This window comes from Lepidochelys olivacea (genome assembly GCF_965140295.1).
Source record: "Lepidochelys olivacea isolate rLepOli2 genome assembly, chromosome: 16".
Taxonomy (NCBI): Eukaryota; Metazoa; Chordata; order Testudines; family Cheloniidae; genus Lepidochelys; species Lepidochelys olivacea.
Genome location: NC_140426.1, coordinates 7215703 through 7235785, shown reverse-complemented (window position 1 = coordinate 7235785; position 20083 = coordinate 7215703). Strand labels below are relative to the sequence as shown.

Below are 20083 nucleotides of genomic sequence, written 5' to 3'. Positions count from 1 at the left end.
ATTCTATAACAGGGTTCAAAAGGGAGCTAGATAGATTCATGGAAGATAGATCCATCAATAGCTATTAGCCAGGATGGGCAGGAATGGTGTCTCTAGCCTCCGTTTGCCAGAAGCTGGGATTGGGTGACAGGGCATGGATCACTTGATGATAACCTGTCTGTTCATTCCCTTTGGGGCACCTGCCATTGGCCACTGTCAGAGGACAGGATACTGGGCCTGAGGGACCTTTGGTCTGACCCAGTATGGCCGTTCTTATGTTCTAATGCTGCCATCATGGGAACAGCTTACAATGAAGTCAAACATCTTGCTCTGGATAGACAGCTGTGGGGGGAAATGGGTTGCCTCCTCTCCCACCAGGCACAGGAGATTCTAAGTATAGCTGAGGCCCGAGCATGTCCCACTGAACGTGGGCCATCCAGCCTCACATTTCCACTAAGCAAGAGACTGTGCAAATCCAGTGGGCTCCTGACTGAATGGCATCTCCATGCATCTCCAAATCTTCATGTGACAGCACGAGAGAATTGTGCTTTGGGCCCAGCTGGACGCCCCAGCACAATAAGGAAACCTTTCACCGCCCAGAGTTACAATATTTGGAAGAAAAGGCTATTTTCACCAAACATGACAGGCTATTACAGCTTTATTGTGAAATATGAGCCATCTGCATTTTAGCTACCAACAGAAACACTCAGCGCAAAAGTTCGAGCAGCAAAGAGGGGTGGGAAGAGAGGGAGAGAGAGAGAGTTAGTTAACGGACACTCTAAAGCCAAGTACCTGGAAAAGGCCCTACCTGCCCAGCTCAGGGTCTCTTCACCAGAGGGAACCACTGAACTAACTCCATTTAGCCAGCTGGGCTGCAGCTTTCCGCCAGAACACGATATGTTCAAACTTGACGAACTCCTCCCCACACCCTGCCTTTGTCACTGCTGTTCCTATGGCAACTCCAGACGGACCAGATGGAAACGAAGCTGTTTTCTAGGCAAATCTGTCCTCTTGGATTCCTCTGCTCTCCCCCACTCCTTGCTCCAATGCATTCCCTAAGGGCTGCTCTGTTGGCTCGAGGCCCGGACTCTGCCTGGACACAGGCCAAACTTTGAATACAATGTAATAAAACCACAACATATAGCTGCTCTCCTGCTCAGGAAACAGGGCCCATGTAGTCCCAGGGAAAAGCCAAGCCAGTCTGCACTCTTGCATTGCAACAGAGAGCCGACTGACAGCGTCTTGTTTAACTCACAGGCCTAGCCATGCATCTGGGTGGAAATATGTAGCACAGACGGCCCTAGGATTGATTTTTCCCCCCTCTTGCTTTTTGAAGGTGTGCTGTAATGCTGGGGTTCTCACAACAAATTTTTTGGTGGGCTCAGAGAGCTGCCGCCGGCGTGCCGCCAAAGATGGGGCGGGGAGAGCCGAGCTGCCGCCGGCGTGCTGCCAAAGTATCAAAGGTCCGGAAGCGCTTCTGCGGCCGTGCCCGCGACCCTCCTTCGGCCGCGCTCCTCCTGCCGCACACCCCCAGGGATGGTCGTGCGCACCCCACTTTGGAACCCACTGTCCTAGACAAGGAATGTGGGTTTCCCTCAATGTACAGATTAGCAGCACACAAAGCCATGGAGCTAAATCAGTGGGGATTATCCTGCAACTGAACTCGAGACCCACAATTAACATGTCCCCTGCACCCCTGAGAGACACAGGAGACTCCATTTTTATCCATCACCTCAGGAGACAAAGAAACCAAGCGATCCGATCGCTGTCTTCGGCCCTGGCCAGGCTGGCCTGTGGAAAGCTGGAAAGGAGACGGGGGTGACAGAAACCATCCTGAACACCGACTGGATCTTGCTGGGTTACGGTTTAGACATTTAGATGCGCATTGTCACTTTTATGTGCTTGTAACCGTCTCTGCCTTTATCCCTTTTCCTTGGTATCACCTGACCAGGCTCTTTGGTTAATAAACTTGTTTCACTTTTACTATGAACCAGGTCAGTGCTGGGCTTGAGGGGAAGGTGTGTTTACCCAGGTACATTAATAAGCTGTGGCGTAGCGACTCTAACAGAGCAGCGAAGTTCCTATCTTCTGTGACTGCACCGTGGCAGGGGCTCTGCCCTGCAGAGAAACAGCTCTGAGGAGCTCGGGGGCAGGAGTTCCCTGGCTGTTACCTGCTAGGTGAGGTCAGGGCCAGGAGAGCCTAGAGGGGTTTGCTGGGGAGGCAGACAGGCTGGTGTGGCAGGGAGCTGACACACAGTCTAACGGCCAACAAAGTTCCCTCTTGCTGCAGCAGAGGGGTAACAACAGTCCCAGCTCTGGGTACCCCAGCAGCATGTTACAGGGGGCTTGTGAACCCAGGAAACAGAACCATGACAGGAGCCAGACTAAATGCAGAATGCTCACTGCCAGCTGATACGGGAGAGATCGCCAATCTGGCTGCACTGAGAGCTAAATACAACCCCCACTTCTCAGCCAAGCCTTCCCACACCAGACCCTCATTCTCATACTTCTGGAGTTATAGGAAAAAGCCAGAGCATCTAAGCCTGTCCCCCGGGGGCAGGGAAGGGAGAGAGATGGTTGTCATCATATTTACTTGTGGGCAACACTCCAGTACTACAGTGACAGATGAGCCAGCCTGGACCCCAGAGAGAGAGAGACTGAAGCTGCTGCTGAGACATATGGCCTGCAGAGCTCTCTAGCACGTATGCTACAGAGGGCTTCTCCAAACTCGCCCATGCAGCTTTCCGAGTCCTTTCACTCTGCTTTAGAGAGAGCTGCGGTAGCAGCAGGAGTCTCATGCCTCTGCAGTCCTCTTACAGTCAACCAGCACTTAGCAGAGCTTTGTTAAACTGTCTCAGTTGGTTCTAAAAGCGAGCCCATAGGCTGCATGCTCATTGCCCCAGGTCAGGGTTACACAAAGCATTCCCTCTCTCCTCGTACACAGCTGCAGCGCTGCAATGGGACCTCCCCAGTGAAACGCAGTTCCCAGCAGGAGGGGATACACAAGAGGCCAGCTCCATGCAAGGAATTTGCTGCTGAAGTAGTGACCCCTCTGAGCTCAGACAGAGAGAGCCTGTGTTTTAACCCTTATAGGCCTGCACTAGTTTGGGGTGCGTTTGTCTATGCCCAGTTTTCACACTGCTGCCGCAGGGCTTGATTCTGTGACAATGCTGCCTTGTGTGAATGCCCTCGGCAGGATGGTCTCTCCGTATTAGGACGGCCAGCAGCAGACACCCTGATGGGTGGGAGTCACAGCACACAGCTGGAGGAGGAGCCCTGTTATCACACCTGTTGCTGGCACTCTTTGCGTCTGTTTCACAGTGCAGCTTGTTAATAGACTCTGACAATGTGCCAAGTCAGAGCCTGCTGGAACAAAGAGCAGACAGATACAAGCCGACATTTCAGCAAGTCCGAATTGCTCGTATGACCTCAGGCTCCGTCTTCTACCCCCCAGTACAACTTGTGGACTCCCAGGGTGCCAGTGGGGTAACTGTGCATCACTACAGCACGACACTCCCACCCCAAATCTGGTTCCAACCAAAGCAAATCTTACGAGAGCCTGTGTCTTGAGAGCCACAGTAAGATGGGCACAAAGCTGAAGCAGACCATGAGCTCCTGCGATGGTGAGGAAGGAGAGAAATGCGAAAGGGCAGGCATTCGGCTCAGCCCATTGCAGAGGTACACGCACAGCCCAACACTCTGGAAGACGAGAAAGGGCAGACTTTTGAAACAACTAAGAGTGACCAATGCAGGGGGCTAGGAAATGCAGACACCAGCCAAATCCGCCTCTAGCTGACATCCTAGCATGAGCGGAGAGCACCACAAGAGCTTTTGTACAGCAACTGCCAGAGAAGCCTCCAAAACACAGCCCCGGGGACCTGGCTTTGAGATGGAAAACACGCAGTCTGCACTTAGGTTCATGAGAGGCTGAGGACAATAATTTTGATATTGCTGCAACTCCCTGATAAGCAACTGAGCCTTCAAAATATCCAGAAAGCAGCCTGTCCAAGCAGGGCAGCCCTTCAGCTCTCTTTCCTGACACCGCGTGGAAACAACAAGGCAAATGAGGCTTTGGCGCTGCTCTTGGGAATCCCTCCGGATTGTGGAATGCAGCTGGCTGTTTGGTATCCTGCCCAAACAGCCTTTCTGCACAATGGGAAAGAGATTTTAACCGTCCAGCAGAAAACCCACCTTTTCCCCCCGACACGTTACTGCATCTGATGTAGTTCTGTGTTCATACAACACTCAGAGACATATTGAAAACTGGAAACGTGGCGACACGAATGTGAACTGAAGATCACAACAAACAGCACAGGGGCGCCTGGACCGACTGGGTTAGCTGGTATCACAGTTCATTCATTAGAGCTCTCTACCTTTTAATTTAAATGAAGCTCATGCACCATTTCAAAATTTCCCCTCTGCTACACCAGAGCATTGCAAAATGCAGGGACCTCACCACAGAATTTTGGTCCAGCTTGCCAAGGAGTAAATCAATCCTTGGTTATGGAGGCCTATGGGTTTAAGCTGCGTCCTCAGCTGGCTTCTGTCCATGTTTGCACTTCAGTCATCGCCTTTGCTAAGCAGGGAGGTCTCCAAGCCACTGTATGTTGCAATACCCAGTTTTGTCTGAGGAAATAACTAAGCATTGCAGAAGGTCCATCCCAACAGAACTTTTAGAAGAAAACCGGTCTGCAGCCTGGCAGAGCCATGTGCCAGTCACTGAGCAGCCATAATACAGATGCATGGTGGCACTTCACTTAGCTGGTTTGGCCATTGACATGGCCTCCTCACTGAGCCCCAAGGCCATTTCCAAAGGAGCTATCCAACAAGAATGGGCCACGTTCTCCTCTAAGGAAAAGGAAAAACTACAAGTTCAGTGTGCTGCATGGGCTACACCTCTGTATCAGCCGTCTGACCTCAGCAGCACTCTGCTGCCGATGGGTGGGGCATATTCACATGAGAGATCCGAGGGGACTGGCTGTTTTCATTGTATCAATCCATCTGGTTGGGGAAGATGTCCCGCCCTATTCTGCAGCCTTTCAAATTCCAGCTGGGAGATCCTAGGGAAGAGAACATTTTTTGCTTTGCCTTCCCCTCCCTCCCTCCCTCTGTCCTCTCCCCTTTCTCATCTCTCCAATCTACAGCCTGCCGACACAGTGCAATCCTATTGCTGCATCATCTTACTGAAATCTCTTCACTGGCTGAAGCTCTGGGCAGCCCCATTTCAGGCTCTGGGTACAGAACAACTGGAGCTGTGCATTCCTGCAGCCAGGCTTGAGCAAAGTACCCAAACTCCAAGAAGGGAAGTCAAATCAGGTCAAGCAGACGTCATCCACACTGGGAGCCCTTCCAAAGAGCCTCCCAGAGACTTGCTGCTTTAGCCTCGGACAAGCCCACGCTTCCAAATCTTGGAAGCAGCTCCGCCCAGTTTAATTACTTGCTGGTATGTTCTGTGGGGTAGCAGCATTAGTTCAGAGAGGACCAAGACTTACAAAGCTCCACACTTGAAACCTGAGGCAAAAAGCAAGCTCTACGCTTCAAATGACACTTTGCAAACCCTTTGGGACAAGGACCATGGCTTCCCATGGGTATATACAGTACCTAGCACAAAGGGACCTTTGGGAGCAATATTATTAATAAAAAACAAAAGCCAGCAAGCCTAGCTGGGCTTCATCCAAGAGTTCTGAACAATCTCAAGTGTGAAATGGCTGAGCTGCTAACAAAAATATGTGGTGTTTTCCACCTGCCTCTGTAAAAGTTTGATTTGTGTGTAGGGCACCAGGCTCAGACTGGGGAGATGAGGGTTCATGTTTGGTCAGAGAGGGCAGACGCAGAGCTCAAGAAAGAGAGAGGAACCCCTTGGAATATTGGCTGAGTCCCTCCCAGTGAAATCAGAGTGTCTCGCTGGGAAAGGGGTCCTCTGCAGCTCTGGGGAGTCTGATTGGTAAGGAACAGGAAGAAGTGACTTGAAATCAGCCAGATGCACCAAATATGTTAACTGCCTTTTAAAAAGGTGATCCTGGGAACTAGAGACCAGTGAGCAAAGACACTTGGTTGAAACGGTCATTTAAAAAAGGTTTATGAAACAAGATCAGTAAGACATGAGCGAGACAGACCAGCATGGATGGTGATGCTGCTCAGAGGATGAGGTAGACATTCAACATTTCTTTTTTACCCTCATGAGGCCCTAGGCAGTGATGAGCTGCCAAAATCTTAACAAACGGTTCCCTATAAAAAGTTCTGATGTAAGGGATGTGCCCCAGTATGTATTTTTTGTACCAACAGGGTTACCATACGTCCGTATTTTCCTCCTGGACAGCGAATTAAGAACCAAAAGCCTGACCTGTCCAGGAAAATACGGGTGTGCGTTAACCCTGCCTAAAGTTCTTTTTTAAAAAGATGAGCCTGAGCTAGAAACAAGCTCCGTTTCACAGGTGTGGGTCCCCACCACACCCTGGGGGTGCACTAGGGTGACCAGATGTCCCGATTTTATAGGGACAGTCCCGATTTTGGGGTCTTTTTCTTATATAGGCTCCTATTACCCCCCCACCCCCATCCTGATTTTTCACACTTGCTGTCTGGTCACCCTAGGGTGTGCACGTGTGGGTCCCAGCTGCTCCCTGCCCCCCTCATTGAAGCAGGTGTGCAGGGTTACTGCCCTGGGAACTGCAGGGCACCAGTGGACGTGGGGCCAGCTGCAGACAGGGGTGTGGGGCAGGGCTAGCTGGAGGCAGGGGGTGCTGGAGGCAGGGCAGGGGCTGACTAGAGGTAGGGACTTGCTGAAGGCAGGGCAGGGGGGTGCGGGGCTGGAGACAGGAGGTGTGGGGCTGCCTGGCTTCGGGCAGGGCTGCAGGGGGGTGCAGCAGGGCTTGGCTGGAGACAGGGGGTGTGGGGCTGGCTAGAATCAGAGAATCATAGAATATCAGGGTTGGAAGGGACCCCAGAAGGTCATCTAGTCCAACCCCCTGCTCAAAGCAGGACCAATTCCCAGTTAAATCATCCCAGCCAGGGCTTTGTCAAGCCTGATCTTAAAAACCTCTAAGGAAGGAAATTCTACCACCTCCCTAGGTAACTCATTCCAGTGTTTCACCACCCTCTTAGTGAAAAAGTTTTTCCTAATATCCAATCTAAACCTCCCCCACTGCAACTTGAGACCATTACTCCTCGTTCTGTCATCTGCTACCATTGAGAACAGTCTAGATCCATCCTCTTTGGAACCCCCTTTCAGGTAGTTGAAAGCAGCTATCAAATCCCCCCTCATTCTTCTCTTCTGCAGGCTAAACAATCCCAGCTCCCTCAGCCTCTCCTCATAAGTCATGTGTTCTAGACCCCTAATCATTTTTGTTGCCCTTCGCTGGACTCTCTCCAATATATCCACATCCTTCTTGTAGTGTGGGGCCCAAAACTGGACACAGTACTCCAGATGAGGCCTCACCAATGTCGAATAGAGGGGAACGATCACGTCCCTCGATCTGCTCGCTATGCCCCTACCTATACATCCCAAAATGCCATTGGCCTTCTTGGCAACAAGGGCACACTGTTGACTCATATCCAGCTTCTCATCCACTGTCACCCCTAGGTCCTTTTCCGCAGAACTGCTGCCTAGCCATTCGGTCCCTAGTCTGTAGCGGTGCATTGGATTCTTCCATCCTAAGTGCAGGACGCTGCACTTATCCTTATTGAACCTCATCAGATTTCTTTTGGCCCAATCCTCCAATTTGTCTTGGTCCTTCTGTATCCTATCCCTACCCTCCAGCATATCTGCCACTCCTCCCAGTTTAGTATCATCCGCAAATTTGCTGAGAGTGCAATCCACACCATCCTCCAGATCATTTATGAAGATATTGAACAAAACCGGCCCCAGGACCGACCCTTGGGGCACTCCACTTGATACCGGCTGCCAACTAGACATGGAGCCATTGATCACTACCCGTTGAGCCCGACAATCTAGCCAGCTTTCTACCCACCTTATAGTGCATTCATCCAGCCCATACTTCTTTAACTTGCTGACAAGAATACTGTGGGAGACCGTGTCAAAAGCTTTGCTAAAGTCAAGAAACAATACATCCACTGCTTTCCCTTCATTCACAGAACCAGTAATTTCATCATAAAAGGCGATTAGATTAGTCAGGCATGACCTTCCCTTAGTGAATCCATGCTGGCTGTTCCTGATCACTTTCCTCTCATGCAAGTGCTTCAGGATTGATTCTTTGACCCTGCTCCATGATTTTTCCAGGGACTGAGGTGAGGCTGACTGGCCTGTAGTTCCCAGGATCCTCCTTCTACCCTTTTTTAAAGATGGGCACTACATTAGCCTTTTTCCAGTCATCCGGGACTTCCCCCGTTCGCCACAAGTTTTCAAAGATAATGGCCAATGGCTCTGCAATCACAGCCGCCAATTCCTTTAGCACTCTCGGATGCAACTCATCCGGCCCCATGGACTTGTGCACGTCCAGCTTTTCTAAATAGTCCCTAACCACCTCTATCTCCACAGAGGGCTGGCCATCTCTTCCGCATTTTGTGATGCCCAGCGCAGCAGTCTGGGACCTGACCTTGTTAGTGAAAACAGAGGCAAAAAAAGCATTGAGTACATTAGCTTTTTCCACATCCTCTGTCACTAGGTTGCCTCCCTCATTCAGTAAGGGGCCCACACTTTCCTTGGCTTTCTTCTTTTGTTGCTAACATACCTGAAGAAACCCTTCGTGTTACTCTTGACATCTCTTGCTAGCTGCAGCTCCAGGTGCGATTTGGCCCTCCTGATATCATTCCTACATGCCCGAGCAATATTTTTATACTCTTCCCTGGTCATATGTCCAACCTTCCACTTCTTGTAAGCTTCTTTTTTATGTTTAAGATCCGCTAGGATTTCACCATTAAGCCAAGCTGGTCGCCTGCCATATTTACTATTCTTTCGACTCATTAGGATGGTTTGTCCCTGTAACCTCAACAGGGATTCCTTGAAATACAGCCAGCTCTCCTGGACTCCTTTCCCCTTCAAGTTAGTCCCCCAGGGGATCCTGGCCATCCGTTCCCTGAGGGAGTCGAAGTCTGCTTTCCTGAAGTCCAGGGTCCGTATCCTGCTGCTTACTTTTCTTCCCTGCATCAGGATCCTGAACTCAACCAACTCATGGTCACTGCCTCCCAGATTCCCATCCACTTTTGCTTCCCCCACTAATTCTACCCGGTTTGTGAGCAGCAGGTCAAGAAAAGCTCCCCCCCTAGTTGGCTCCTCTAGCACTTGCACCAGGAAATTGTCCCCTACGCTTTCCAAAAGCTTCCTGGATTGTCTATGCACCGCTGTATTCCTCTCCCAGCAGATATCAGGAAAATTAAAGTCACCCATGAGAATCAGGGCATGCGATCTAGTAGCTTCCGTGAGCTGCCGGAAGAAAGCCTCATCCACCTCATCCCCCTGGTCCGGTGGTCTATAGCAGACTCCCACCACTACATCACTCTTGTTGCACACACTTCTAAACTTAATCCAGAGACACTCAGGTTTTTCTACAGTTTCGTACCGGAGCTCTGAGCAGTCATACTGCTCCCTTACATACAGTGCTACTCCCCCACCTTTTCTGCCCTGCCTGTCCTTCCTGAACAGTTTATAACCATCCATGACAGTACTCCAGTCATGTGAGTTATCCCACCAAGTCTCTGTTATTCCAATCACGTCATAGTTCCTTGACATCACCAGGACCTCCAGTTCCCCCTGCTTGTTTCCAAGGCTTTGTGCATTTGTATATAAGCACTTGAGATAACCTGTTGATCGCCCCTCATTCCCAGTATGAGGCAGGAGCCCTCCCCTCACAGACATTCCTGCCTGTGCTTCCTCCCGGTATTCCGCTTTCCCACTTACCTCAGGGCTTTGGTCTCCTTCGCCCGGTGAACCTAGTTTAAAGCCCTCCTCACTAGGTTAGCCAGCCTGCTGGCAAAGATGCTCTTCCCTCTCTTCGTAAGATGGAGCCCATCTCTGCCCAGCACTCCTCCTTCATGGAACACCATCCTATGGTCAAAGAATCCAAAGCCTTCTCTCCGACACCACCTGCGTAGCCATTCGTTGACTTCCACGATTCGACGGTCCCTACCCAGGCCTTTTCCTTCCACGGGGAGGATGGACGAGAACACCACTTGCGCCTCCAACTCCTTTATCCTTCTTCCCAGAGCCACGTAGTCCGCAGTGATCCGCTCAAGGTCATTCTTGGCAGTATCATTGGTGCCCACGTGGAGAAGCAGGAAGGGGTAGCGATCCGAGGGCTTGATGAGTCTTGGCAGTCTCTCCGTCACATCGCGAATCTTAGCCCCTGGCAAGCAGCAGACTTCTCAGTTTTCCCGGTCAAGGCGGCAGATAGATGACTCAGTCCCCCGGAGGAGAGAGTCCCCGACCACCACCACCCGCCTTCGGGCAGAGGGTGTGTGCGGCAGGGGTTGGCTGGAGGCAGGGCAGGGGGTGCGGCATGGGATGGCTGCAGGCAGGGGGTGCGGGGCTGGCTGCGGGCAGGGCAGGGGCTGCGGCAGGGGCTGGCTGCGGACAGGGCAGGGGCTGGTACGTGCACGGGGTGTGGGGGTGGCTGGAGACGAACCGGCTGCGGGCGGGGCAGGGGGTGCGTGCGGCAGGGGCCGGCTGCAGGCAGGGCAGGGGGTGCATGCGGCAGGGGCCGGCTGCAGGCAGGGCAGGGGGTGGCTGCAGGCAGGGCAGGGGGTGCAGAGCTGGCTGCGGGCAGGACAGGGGGTGGCTGGAGATGGGGGCTGGCTGCGGGCAGGGCAGGGGGTGCGGGGGGGGCTGGCTGCGGGCAGGGTGGTGGGTGCTCACGGAGACAGCAGCAGGATGCAACCCAGGCCCAGCAGAGCAGCTGGGGATCCACCAGGCAGCAGCCCCAGGGCTCGTGCCCAGGGCCAGGGGGCAGCCCACATGGTTCCCGCAGCAACGAACCGGTGCGAACTGGCTCCAGCTCACCACTGGCCCTAGGCCTTATTTACTGCTCACCAGCCAAACCCTGCCACAACATGGAATTACTCATCTCTTCGTGGGTTTCATTATAGCACTTATCAATGTAGTAACTGAGTGTCTCACAAATATTAATGAATCTATCTTCACAGTTCTCGTGCAAGTTAGGTGAGTATTATTATCCCCGCTTTACAGATGGGAAACTGAGGGGAAAATAAACGGTTACTTACTGTATCCTCCAGAGTGGACACAGGCCTGCATCTCAAAGAACCATGGATTACAGTAATAGCATGATGGTCCGAAATGGATGGATGGATGACCACGTGGCCAACCTGCAAATCTCTAATATGGAAATGTCACTGAGGAATGCTATTGACGTTGCTTGCGTTCTCATTGAAATGAGCTCATATCTCCTGAGGAGGCATAGCCAAAGCTGTCTCGTACGCAGTCTTGATATAAGATGTTATCCATCTAGAGACAGTCTGTGCAGAGACCACGGGTCCCTTCATGTGGTCTGCAGAGGATACGAACCGGTGAGGCAAAGCACAAAATAGTTTAGTTCTGTTTGGCTAAAAGGCTAGACACCGCTTGACATCCAATGTATGGAAGCACTGTTCCTTTGGGGAGGAATGCAGCTTAGTGAAAAACACAGGTAAATACACTGCCTGATTCAGATGAAACAGAGACCACCTTCAACAAAAGCTTTGGGTGTCATCAAAGCATGACCTTGTCTTTGGAAAACTGCATGTAAGGAGGCCCCACCATCAGGGCCTGCAACTCACCCACCCTCCTTGCGGACATAATGGCTATCGGGAACACAGGTTTCTGAGATAGGAGGGGCAGTGAACAGGAGGCAAGGGGCTCAAATGGAGGGCCCATTAGCACTGCAAGAACCATGTTTAATTCTCACAAGGGGACCAGCTCTTGAACCACAGGATATACACGGAGGAGTCCTTTCAGAAATCTTGTCACCAAGCAATTGGAAAAAACTGATTTTCCCTGAATAAGGGGATGAAACACTGGTATTGTTGTAAAATGCACTCTCAGTGCAAAGCCAGATATCTGCAGATGCTCTCGGTACTCCAAGGTGTCCTGGATGGAAGTCCCTGTGAGTTGGGTCCCATGGGCCAAGCACCACACTGAAAACCCCTTCCATTTTGCTAAGTAGGGCATCCTAGTGGAGGACTTCCTTCTGTTGAGTAGGACTTGTTGGGACAGCCACTGAGCACTGCTCTTCCTCTTCATTCAGCTATGCAGCAGCCATACTGTAAGGTGCAGGGAGCTGAGCGCAGGATGGACGGTGCGGCCATGGCTCCAAGTAAGCTGGTCGGGATGGAAAGGAAGCAGTATGGGAGGCTGACCTGAAAGAGCAAGGAGTTCTGAGAACCAGCACTATCTCAGCCACGCTGGAGCAAGGAGGATGAGCTTGGCCCGATCCATCTTGAACTTGAGGATGACCTGAGGAATGGTCAGAAAAAGGGGAAAGGTGTACAGATGAGTCAGCCTCACATCTGTCCCTGGAAAAATCATGGAGCAGGTCCTCAAGGAATCAATCCTGAAGCACTTGCATGAGAGGAAAGTGATCAGGAACAGTCAGCATGGATTCACCAAGGGCAAGTCATGCCTGACTAAACTAATTGCCTTCTATGACGAGATAACTGGCTCTGTGGATGAAGGGAAAGCAGTGGACATGTTGTTCCTTGACTTTAGCAAAGCTTTTGACACGGTCTCCCAGAGTGTTCTTGCCAGCAAGTTAAAGGAGTCTGGGCTGGATGAATGGACGATAAGGTGGATAGAAAGCTGGCTAGATTGTCGGGCTCAACGGGTAGTGATCAATGGCTCCATGTCTAGTTGGCAGCCAGTATCAAGTGGAGTGCCCCAAGGGTCGGTTCTGGGGCCGGTTTTGTTCAATATCTTCATAAATGATCTGGAGGATGGTGTGGATTGCACTCTCAGCAAATTTGCGGATGATACTAAACTGGGAGGAGAGGTAAATACGCTGGAGGGTAGGGATAGGATACAGAGAGACCTAGACAAATCGGAGGATTGGGCCAAAAGAAATCTGATGAAGTTCAACAAGGACAAGTGCAGAATCCTGCACTTAGGACGGAAGAATCCAATGCACCGTTACAGACTAGGGACCGAATGGCTCGGCAGCAGTTTTGCAGAAAAGGACCTAGGGATGACAGAGGATGAGAAGCTGGATATGAGTCAATAGTGTGCCCTTGTTGCCAAGAAGGCCAATGGCATTTTGGGATGTACAAGTAGGGGCATTGCCAGCAGATTGAGGGACGTGATTGTTCCCCTCTATTCGACACTGGTGAGGCCTCATCTGGAGTACTGTGTCCAGTTTTGGGCCCCACACTACAAGAAGGATGTGGAAAAATTGGAAAGAGTCCAGCGGAGGGCAACAAAAATGATTAGGGGACTGGAACACATGACTTATGAGGAGAGGCCGAGGGAACTGGGATTGTTTAATCTGCGGAAGAGAAGAATGAGGGGGGATTTGATAGCTGCTTTCAACTACCTGAAAGGGGGTTCCAAAGAGGATGGCTCTAGACTGTTCTCAGTGGTAGCAGATGACAGAACAAGGAGTAATGGTCTCAAGTTGCAGTGGGGGAGATTTAGGTTGGATATTAGGAAAAACTTTTTCACTAGGAGGGTGGTGAAACACTGGAATGCGTTACCTAGGGAGGTGGTGGAATCTCCTTCCTTAGAAGTTTTTAAGGTCAGGCTTGACAAAGCCCTGGCTGGGATGATTTAATTGGGGATTGGTCCTGCTTTGAGCAGGGGGTTGGACTAGATGACCTCCTGAGGTCCCTTCCAACCCTGATATTCTATGATTCTATGATGTGTGGGACGCCCACTAGCATAAGGCGTCTAAGGCCTTGTCTAAACTATGCACTTCTCAATCTAAGCTACGCAATTTGAATTACATTAATAGCGTAACTCAAGTTGACGTAGCTTAGCTCTACTTATCATGGGGTCCACACTATGCGATGTCAATGGGAGACGCTCTCCTGTCAACTCCCCTTACTCTTCTCAATCCGGTGAAGTACAGGAGAGCGACTGGCAGTCGATTTAGCGGGTCTTCACTAGACTCACAAAATCGACTGCTGATGCATCAATCACCGCAGTGTCAATCCTCCAGTAAGTGTAGACAAGCCCTAGGACTAGTGAGAAAGGCGAACCAATCTGAGCCACATCTGAAGAGGGCAAAGGACCTCTGAACAGGACCACCTGTGTACAAGTGGACATGTCGAAACAGGCTAAGACACATCCGGACGGTTGGGGAGGGCTGAAATTATAGACCGAGGCAGAACTGTTGAATTGCCTGGAAGTGATCGATCAGGAGGAACGCTCTTGACCTTGTGGAATCTAACAGGGCCCCAATGAACTCTATTATTTGAGTTGGAGCCAAGGGTGACTTTCTGGTGTTTAAAATGAGTCCCAGACAGTCAAACAAATGCAACATGGTGTTGATGTGGGCAAGGACTTCCTCTCTGGAGGCACCCCATCACTAACCAATCCTCGAGGTACAGCAAAATGTGGATTCCTTTCCTCCCGAGGTAACCACAGCCATGCATTTGGTGAAAACTCAGTGGGTAGAAGAGAGGCCACATGAGAGAACTGTGTACTGAAAGTGGCATTCTCCTCCAACGAAATGAAGAAACTTTCTGTGGCTCAGTAGACCCACATGTGAGAGTAGGTACCCTGAAGGTCCAGAGCTGCGAACCAGTCATTCTGAGACAGCACGGGGAGGATAGCGGATAGAGTGGCCGTGCAGAACCTCATGTATTTGATACATTTGTTGAGGCAGTGACAGAGGTGGATTAAGATTTATTGGGGCCCTGGACACGCAGAACATTGTGTCCCCCCCAAACACCACGGGACCCTGCCCCCTGCACCTCCCCTTCCCCCCACGGCCCTGCCTCCTGGCCTGGCTGGAAGCCAGACTGTGGTAAGAGATGCCCAGGGAGCCTGGGCTGCTGTGGGGAGCCTTGGACGCTCCACCTGTCCTCGACGGTGCGCCCTTGGAGGTAGGAACACAGGCCGGGGGCTGCTCTTGGGCACCCTGGCTCCTCACCCAGGGCACGTGGAGGGTCCAAGGCTCCCCACAGCTGCCTGGACTCCCTGGGTGGCTCTTACTACAGTCTAGGGTGACTATACGTCTGTTTTGGCCAGGACAGTCCCCTTTTTAAGCTCTGCCCCGGATGTCCCAACTTTTTTGGCAAAATTGGGCATTTGTCCATCATCAGTCGGCAAGAGCAAAGGGGACAAAAGTCCAGTTTTGCCAAAAAGGGGCTCGGTGGCCCCGAGAAGGGAAGATCTGATTACAAATACAGGGAGCAAAGGAGCAGTGTTTGTATATATTTAAAAGAGTGGGGGAATTTTGGCTGTCTAGAAGGCCCATTCAAATAGGGAAGGAATGAATCTGAGTGAGGATGAGAGGGGAGCAGAGAAAAGCCTAGACAACTTATACATAATGTACTGGAGTCTTTTTAAAGTCTTTTTAAAAAAACAGCTCTGGGGGAAAACCAGCTGTTTATTGAAGACAACAAAGGAACCGTGTACAGTTGCTGCACTTTATTTTACTGCTTTTATTGTTTTAAATGAGTTAGAACTGCCTATCTTATTGCGATGGGTTTAACAAAGAAAAACAGGTAATGATTTAAAATACTTCAATTATTCCTGTTTAACTTAGATACCAGACGTACATTTTCCTTTTTAAGTGGTTTGAGAAGCTGATGTAGTCAGAGCATCTGAGCACCGGCGGTGGAGCCAGAAAAACGAGTTCTCTTCCTCCCTAGGTGATCTTTGCTTGCTGCATAACTTTGCATTGTCTGAGTGTCCACATCATAAAATGATTTTTACTTACTTACCTCCCAGCAGGGAGTGAGGATTAATTATTTAGCTTTTATAAAGCAGCTTGAAGTTTAAAAACACTAAATAAAAGCGACAAATTTATTGGAAAAATACTGGATTGTAAACTGCTCAGGGCAGGAGCCTTGTCTCTTTACATGCCAGAGAATCAAACACGAATATAAAATAGGCAGCATAGAAATAAATATGAATGAAAATAAATGGTTCAACACACTAAAAATGTGGCTATCTTGTCAATAAATTATTTGCTTTTGATATAACAACCCTGCTGATACGTGGGACAGTAGTTTTGGAGCGGGTAGTTTCAGGTGCGTGAGTGTGGACAGCTGCGGCTGTCTGTACACATAATACAGGGTTATGCCAGACAACTCTGCCTAAGTGCCAAATATTGTAATAGCTGAGACAAGAGATTTTTCATTAAAACAGTGTTGTCTATTGGTAAGTGTTGGAGACTGGCCATCAGGACTCTCGAGATCTCTAACTAGCACTGATTCGCGATTCACTTTCTGCTTGACTGTAGGCAATTCACTTAACCTCTGTGTGTTTCACTACACCCATGTGTAAAATGGGGAGAAGGAGAGGGGCTGGGGTGGGGAAGGAGCAGGTGAGGGGCACAGCTGCACGGGTGGAGGGAGAGGGGCTGGCAGTGGGGGGGAGCTCCATGCAGGAGGGAGGAGGGAAGGAGAGGGGCTGCGGGGGGGTGGGGGAGAGAGCTCCATGCAGGAGGGAGGGGGGGAAGGAGACAGGCTGGTGAGCAGGGCCAGCTCTTCGTGGGAGGGAGGGGGGAAGAAGAGGGACAGAGGCTGAGGGGGCAGCTCCATGCGGGATGGAGAGGGAAGGAGAGGGACTGGGGGGGGGGGGCAGCTGCACGCAGGAGGGATGGAGGAGGGAAGGAGAGGGGCTGCTCCATGTGAGATGGAGAGGGGCTGGGGGGGGGAAGGTCCATGCAGGAGGGACTCAGGAAGGAGAGGGACTCTGGGGGGCAGCTCTGCGTGGGAGGGAGGGGGAAAAGAAGAGGGACGAGGGAAGGGGCTGGGGAGGCAGCTCCATGTGGGAGGGATGGAGGGGGAAAGGAGGAGGAGGCAGAAGGAGAGGGGCTGAGGGGGCTGCTCCACGCGGGATGGAGAGGGGCTGGGGGTTGCAGCTGCACGTGAGAGGGACTGGGGGGCAGCCTCAGGAGGGAGGTGGGAATATCTCACCCTAAGGTGTGGTTGTCCTGCTCCTCTGTCTTCTTCCCCACAAGGCCCTGTCCCCTAGCCAGGCTGGACGCACACCCTGGGAGAGATGGAGGAGGAGGAGCAGGGGGCGGGGAGGGAGTTTGGTGATGGGGCGGGGTCCCCCAGTTGGCCAGGTCCCTGTGGGCCCATAAGGTAACCCGCCCCTGGGCGGAGAAGGTGAGAATGGGTCTCATCCCTCCCTGTGGTTTTGGTATCCGGAAGTACCAGGAGTAGAAGCCGTGGCCTCAGTGTTTCAGTGGAACTTCCTCCACCATTCCCAACGTCAGCAGAGAGCTGACCTGCTCAAGGAGCAGTGTCTCATGAGAGGGGTCCCTGAAGGATGGGGAGGGGGTGTGGAGAGGAACTGGATGGCGTAGCCTGATCTGACAGTGTCTAGGACCCAGCCGTCTGAGGTAATCAAGCCCCAAGCATTGTAAAAACAGGCCAGCCTATCCCCAAAGGGATGGGAGGGACAAAGAGGGCAGTGCAACAACTGGAAGAATGTTCTGGACCAAGGAGTCAATATGGGCACTTAGTAGGTGCCGGGAGGGTATGTGGACTGGCCAGACCCCAAGCCCGACTGCTTCCTCTTACGAGATAAATCCCTCTTTCTGGGATAGTCCCGCTGCCTTTTTTTTTTTTTGGGGGGGGGGGGGGAGGTGGCGAGCGCTGCACAAAGGAGTGCTGCGGGCGATATTGTTGCTACTGCTGAGCCCCATTGTGGTGTCTCTGCATGGATGGCGTGTACTCCCCCAAGGACCTCAAGGTAGCCCTGGAATCCTTAAAGGAGTGCAAAGTGTCATTGGTCTTCTCTGAGAACAAGGTCCGGCCATCAAAGGGCAAGTCTTCATTGGTTTGTTGGACATCCAAAGCAATTCCAGAGTTTTGCAGCCAGGAAGCCTCCTCAGAGTAACTGCAGAGGCCCTCAGCCTGGCCAAAGGGTCTGCAGCATCAAGCGTGGACTGCAGGGACGTTTTGGCCACTAAGCAGCCTTCTGTGACAAACGACCAAAACTCCTCACACAAGGCCTCGGGCAACGTGTCCACAAATTTGGAGCTGGCTGACCAATTGAGAAAGTCATACTTGGACAGCAAAGCTTGTTGATTCATAATCTTTACCTGTAGGGACAATGAGTTGCAGAACTTTCTGCCCAGAAGGTCTAATTTCTTGGAGTCTCTGTCCTTGGGGTTGGACTTGAAGCTACCCTGCTGGGCCCTGTCATTTATTGCTGTTACAACCACAGAATCAGAGATTGGATGGGAATAGAACTCTTCAAATCCCTGCAGAGGAACGAAGTAGCACTTCTCCATGCACTTAGCCACAGGCAGTATTGAGGCCAGTGTACTCCAGAGAGCTCTTGCCGGCTTGAGGAGCACATCATTAATTGGGAGAGCCGCTCTCCCTGGAATGGTGGGCTGCAGAATGTCCATCAGCCTGTGGATGTTCTCCTGGAAAACCTCTGCCTGGATTCTGAGAGATGCAGCTACATGGCATAAATGGTTCTGGTAGGTCTTACAGTTCTTTTGAATGGAAGAGGAGGATGAACCAGGCAGCACGGCATTGTCTGGAGATGATGACGAGGCTCTTGGCTGAGCCAAAGAAGGCTCTTGCTCCCGGGATGATGTACCTAGACAGGAGAACTCTGGTGGCTCCACAGGGAGGAAAACTGCCGATGCCTTGGCTTGCGGCTAATCTGCAGCCACCCAGGTCAATCTGGTGGGTGATCTCGCCTTTGAACGGGATGAGAGCAGGATCTCCATGAGCGAGGAGTGTCCCACTGAGTCCAGGGAGGCCACTGAGATGGGTAGGGCATTGATGGCTAGTAGGCCCTGGGCCAGAGACCTCTGTCTTAGCCAAGGGGCACATGACAACCCTGGGAGCCATACTGGCGGCCCTTGGAGCTCATCCCATCATGTGGAGCGGGAGGATGATGATGACCCCAACTCAAAAGCAGAAGAACCCCGAGACCTTGCAGACATGGGCAGAGTAATTTCCGAGGAAGCCAACAGGTGATCCAATTTGTCCGTCACCCAGAACGAGGCAGCATCAATGCTCCTGATAAAGGGGATACTGTTGGTACCGAATATGCCGGTGCCTCAGGCAGCCCTGGCCCCAGGGCACCCGAGTGCGCCAACGTTGAGGGTGGTGAAAGCCACCATGGAAGCATCTGTGGCATCAATTGTAGTGGGGCCAAGGACTAATTCTGGTACCGGCTCCATCCCAACTGCTGGGAAGGGAGTGCCTGGGTGCGGTGCTGAGGGACAAGATTCAGCAGCCTGCTCCAGCGGAGCAGCTGTTGAAGACTCAAGCCTCAGAAAAGTCCTGAGCCAGCGGTGAGGATGGAACCGAAAGACAGAGCAGGTACTGGTACTTCGACGCAGTGGATACAGTCAGTACCAGCATTGCCCTCGTCAGTACCAGATTCAACGGATGCCCTGAGGCCAGAACCGGAGTCAACAGTATGGGTTTTCTGACCTCGCTATTTGGTACAGGGGAAGGGTCAGAGGTGACCATGCCATCCCGCATGCCAGAGCCAGTCCTGTGCCGATCCACGCTTTTCCTGGGGGAGGTCGAGGACTTGTCCGAGACCTGAAGAGGTCTTGATTGGTCTTATGAGACGTCCTCCTCAGCGCTGACAACAGAGAACGTCTTCTTCACCTTTCCCGAGAGGTGCCGGCCCCAGAATGAAAGGCAGCAGCAGTCTCCAAGCCTGAGGGTGACCTTCAGCCTGAGGAGGGCCTGGGTACCAGGTCAGGCCGCATGGCCTGTTCAAGAGGGTGCTGCTTGAGGCACAGGCCCCATGCCACCTGAGTCCTTTTCTTGAACAACGTACACATCGAACGGTGCTCTTTAAAGTGGGTCTCGCCAAGACAGAGCAAGCACCACATGTGGGGGTCACTGTCGGGGATCACCCTTCTAGAAGAAGGGCAATGTTTAAATCCCAGTGAGGGCATCAACAGGGAATGCTATATAGCAACTAACGCTAACTACAATTACTAACTAACACTATCTAGCTATATCCAATAAAACTGATTAAGACTAAGTGCAAGGATGTGAGAAT

The 20083-nt window shown here is 51.7% G+C and overlaps 1 protein-coding gene across 2 annotated transcripts in view; it reads right to left on the bottom strand.

Moving 5' to 3' along the window:
- LOC311531922 (discoidin domain-containing receptor 2-like) overlaps nucleotides 1-20083 on the bottom strand; it is a 158844-nt gene that overhangs the window by 111153 nt on the left and 27608 nt on the right. Inside the window, exon 1 of one of the 2 annotated variants that reach the window (XM_084649783.1) lies at nucleotides 788-866. The exons of the other annotated variant lie outside the window; for it this stretch is intronic. The gene's annotated coding sequence lies outside the window, so the exon portion shown is untranslated. Of the gene's footprint in view, nucleotides 1-787; nucleotides 867-20083 lie in introns of those variants that run through there. 2 annotated transcript variants of the gene reach the window in all.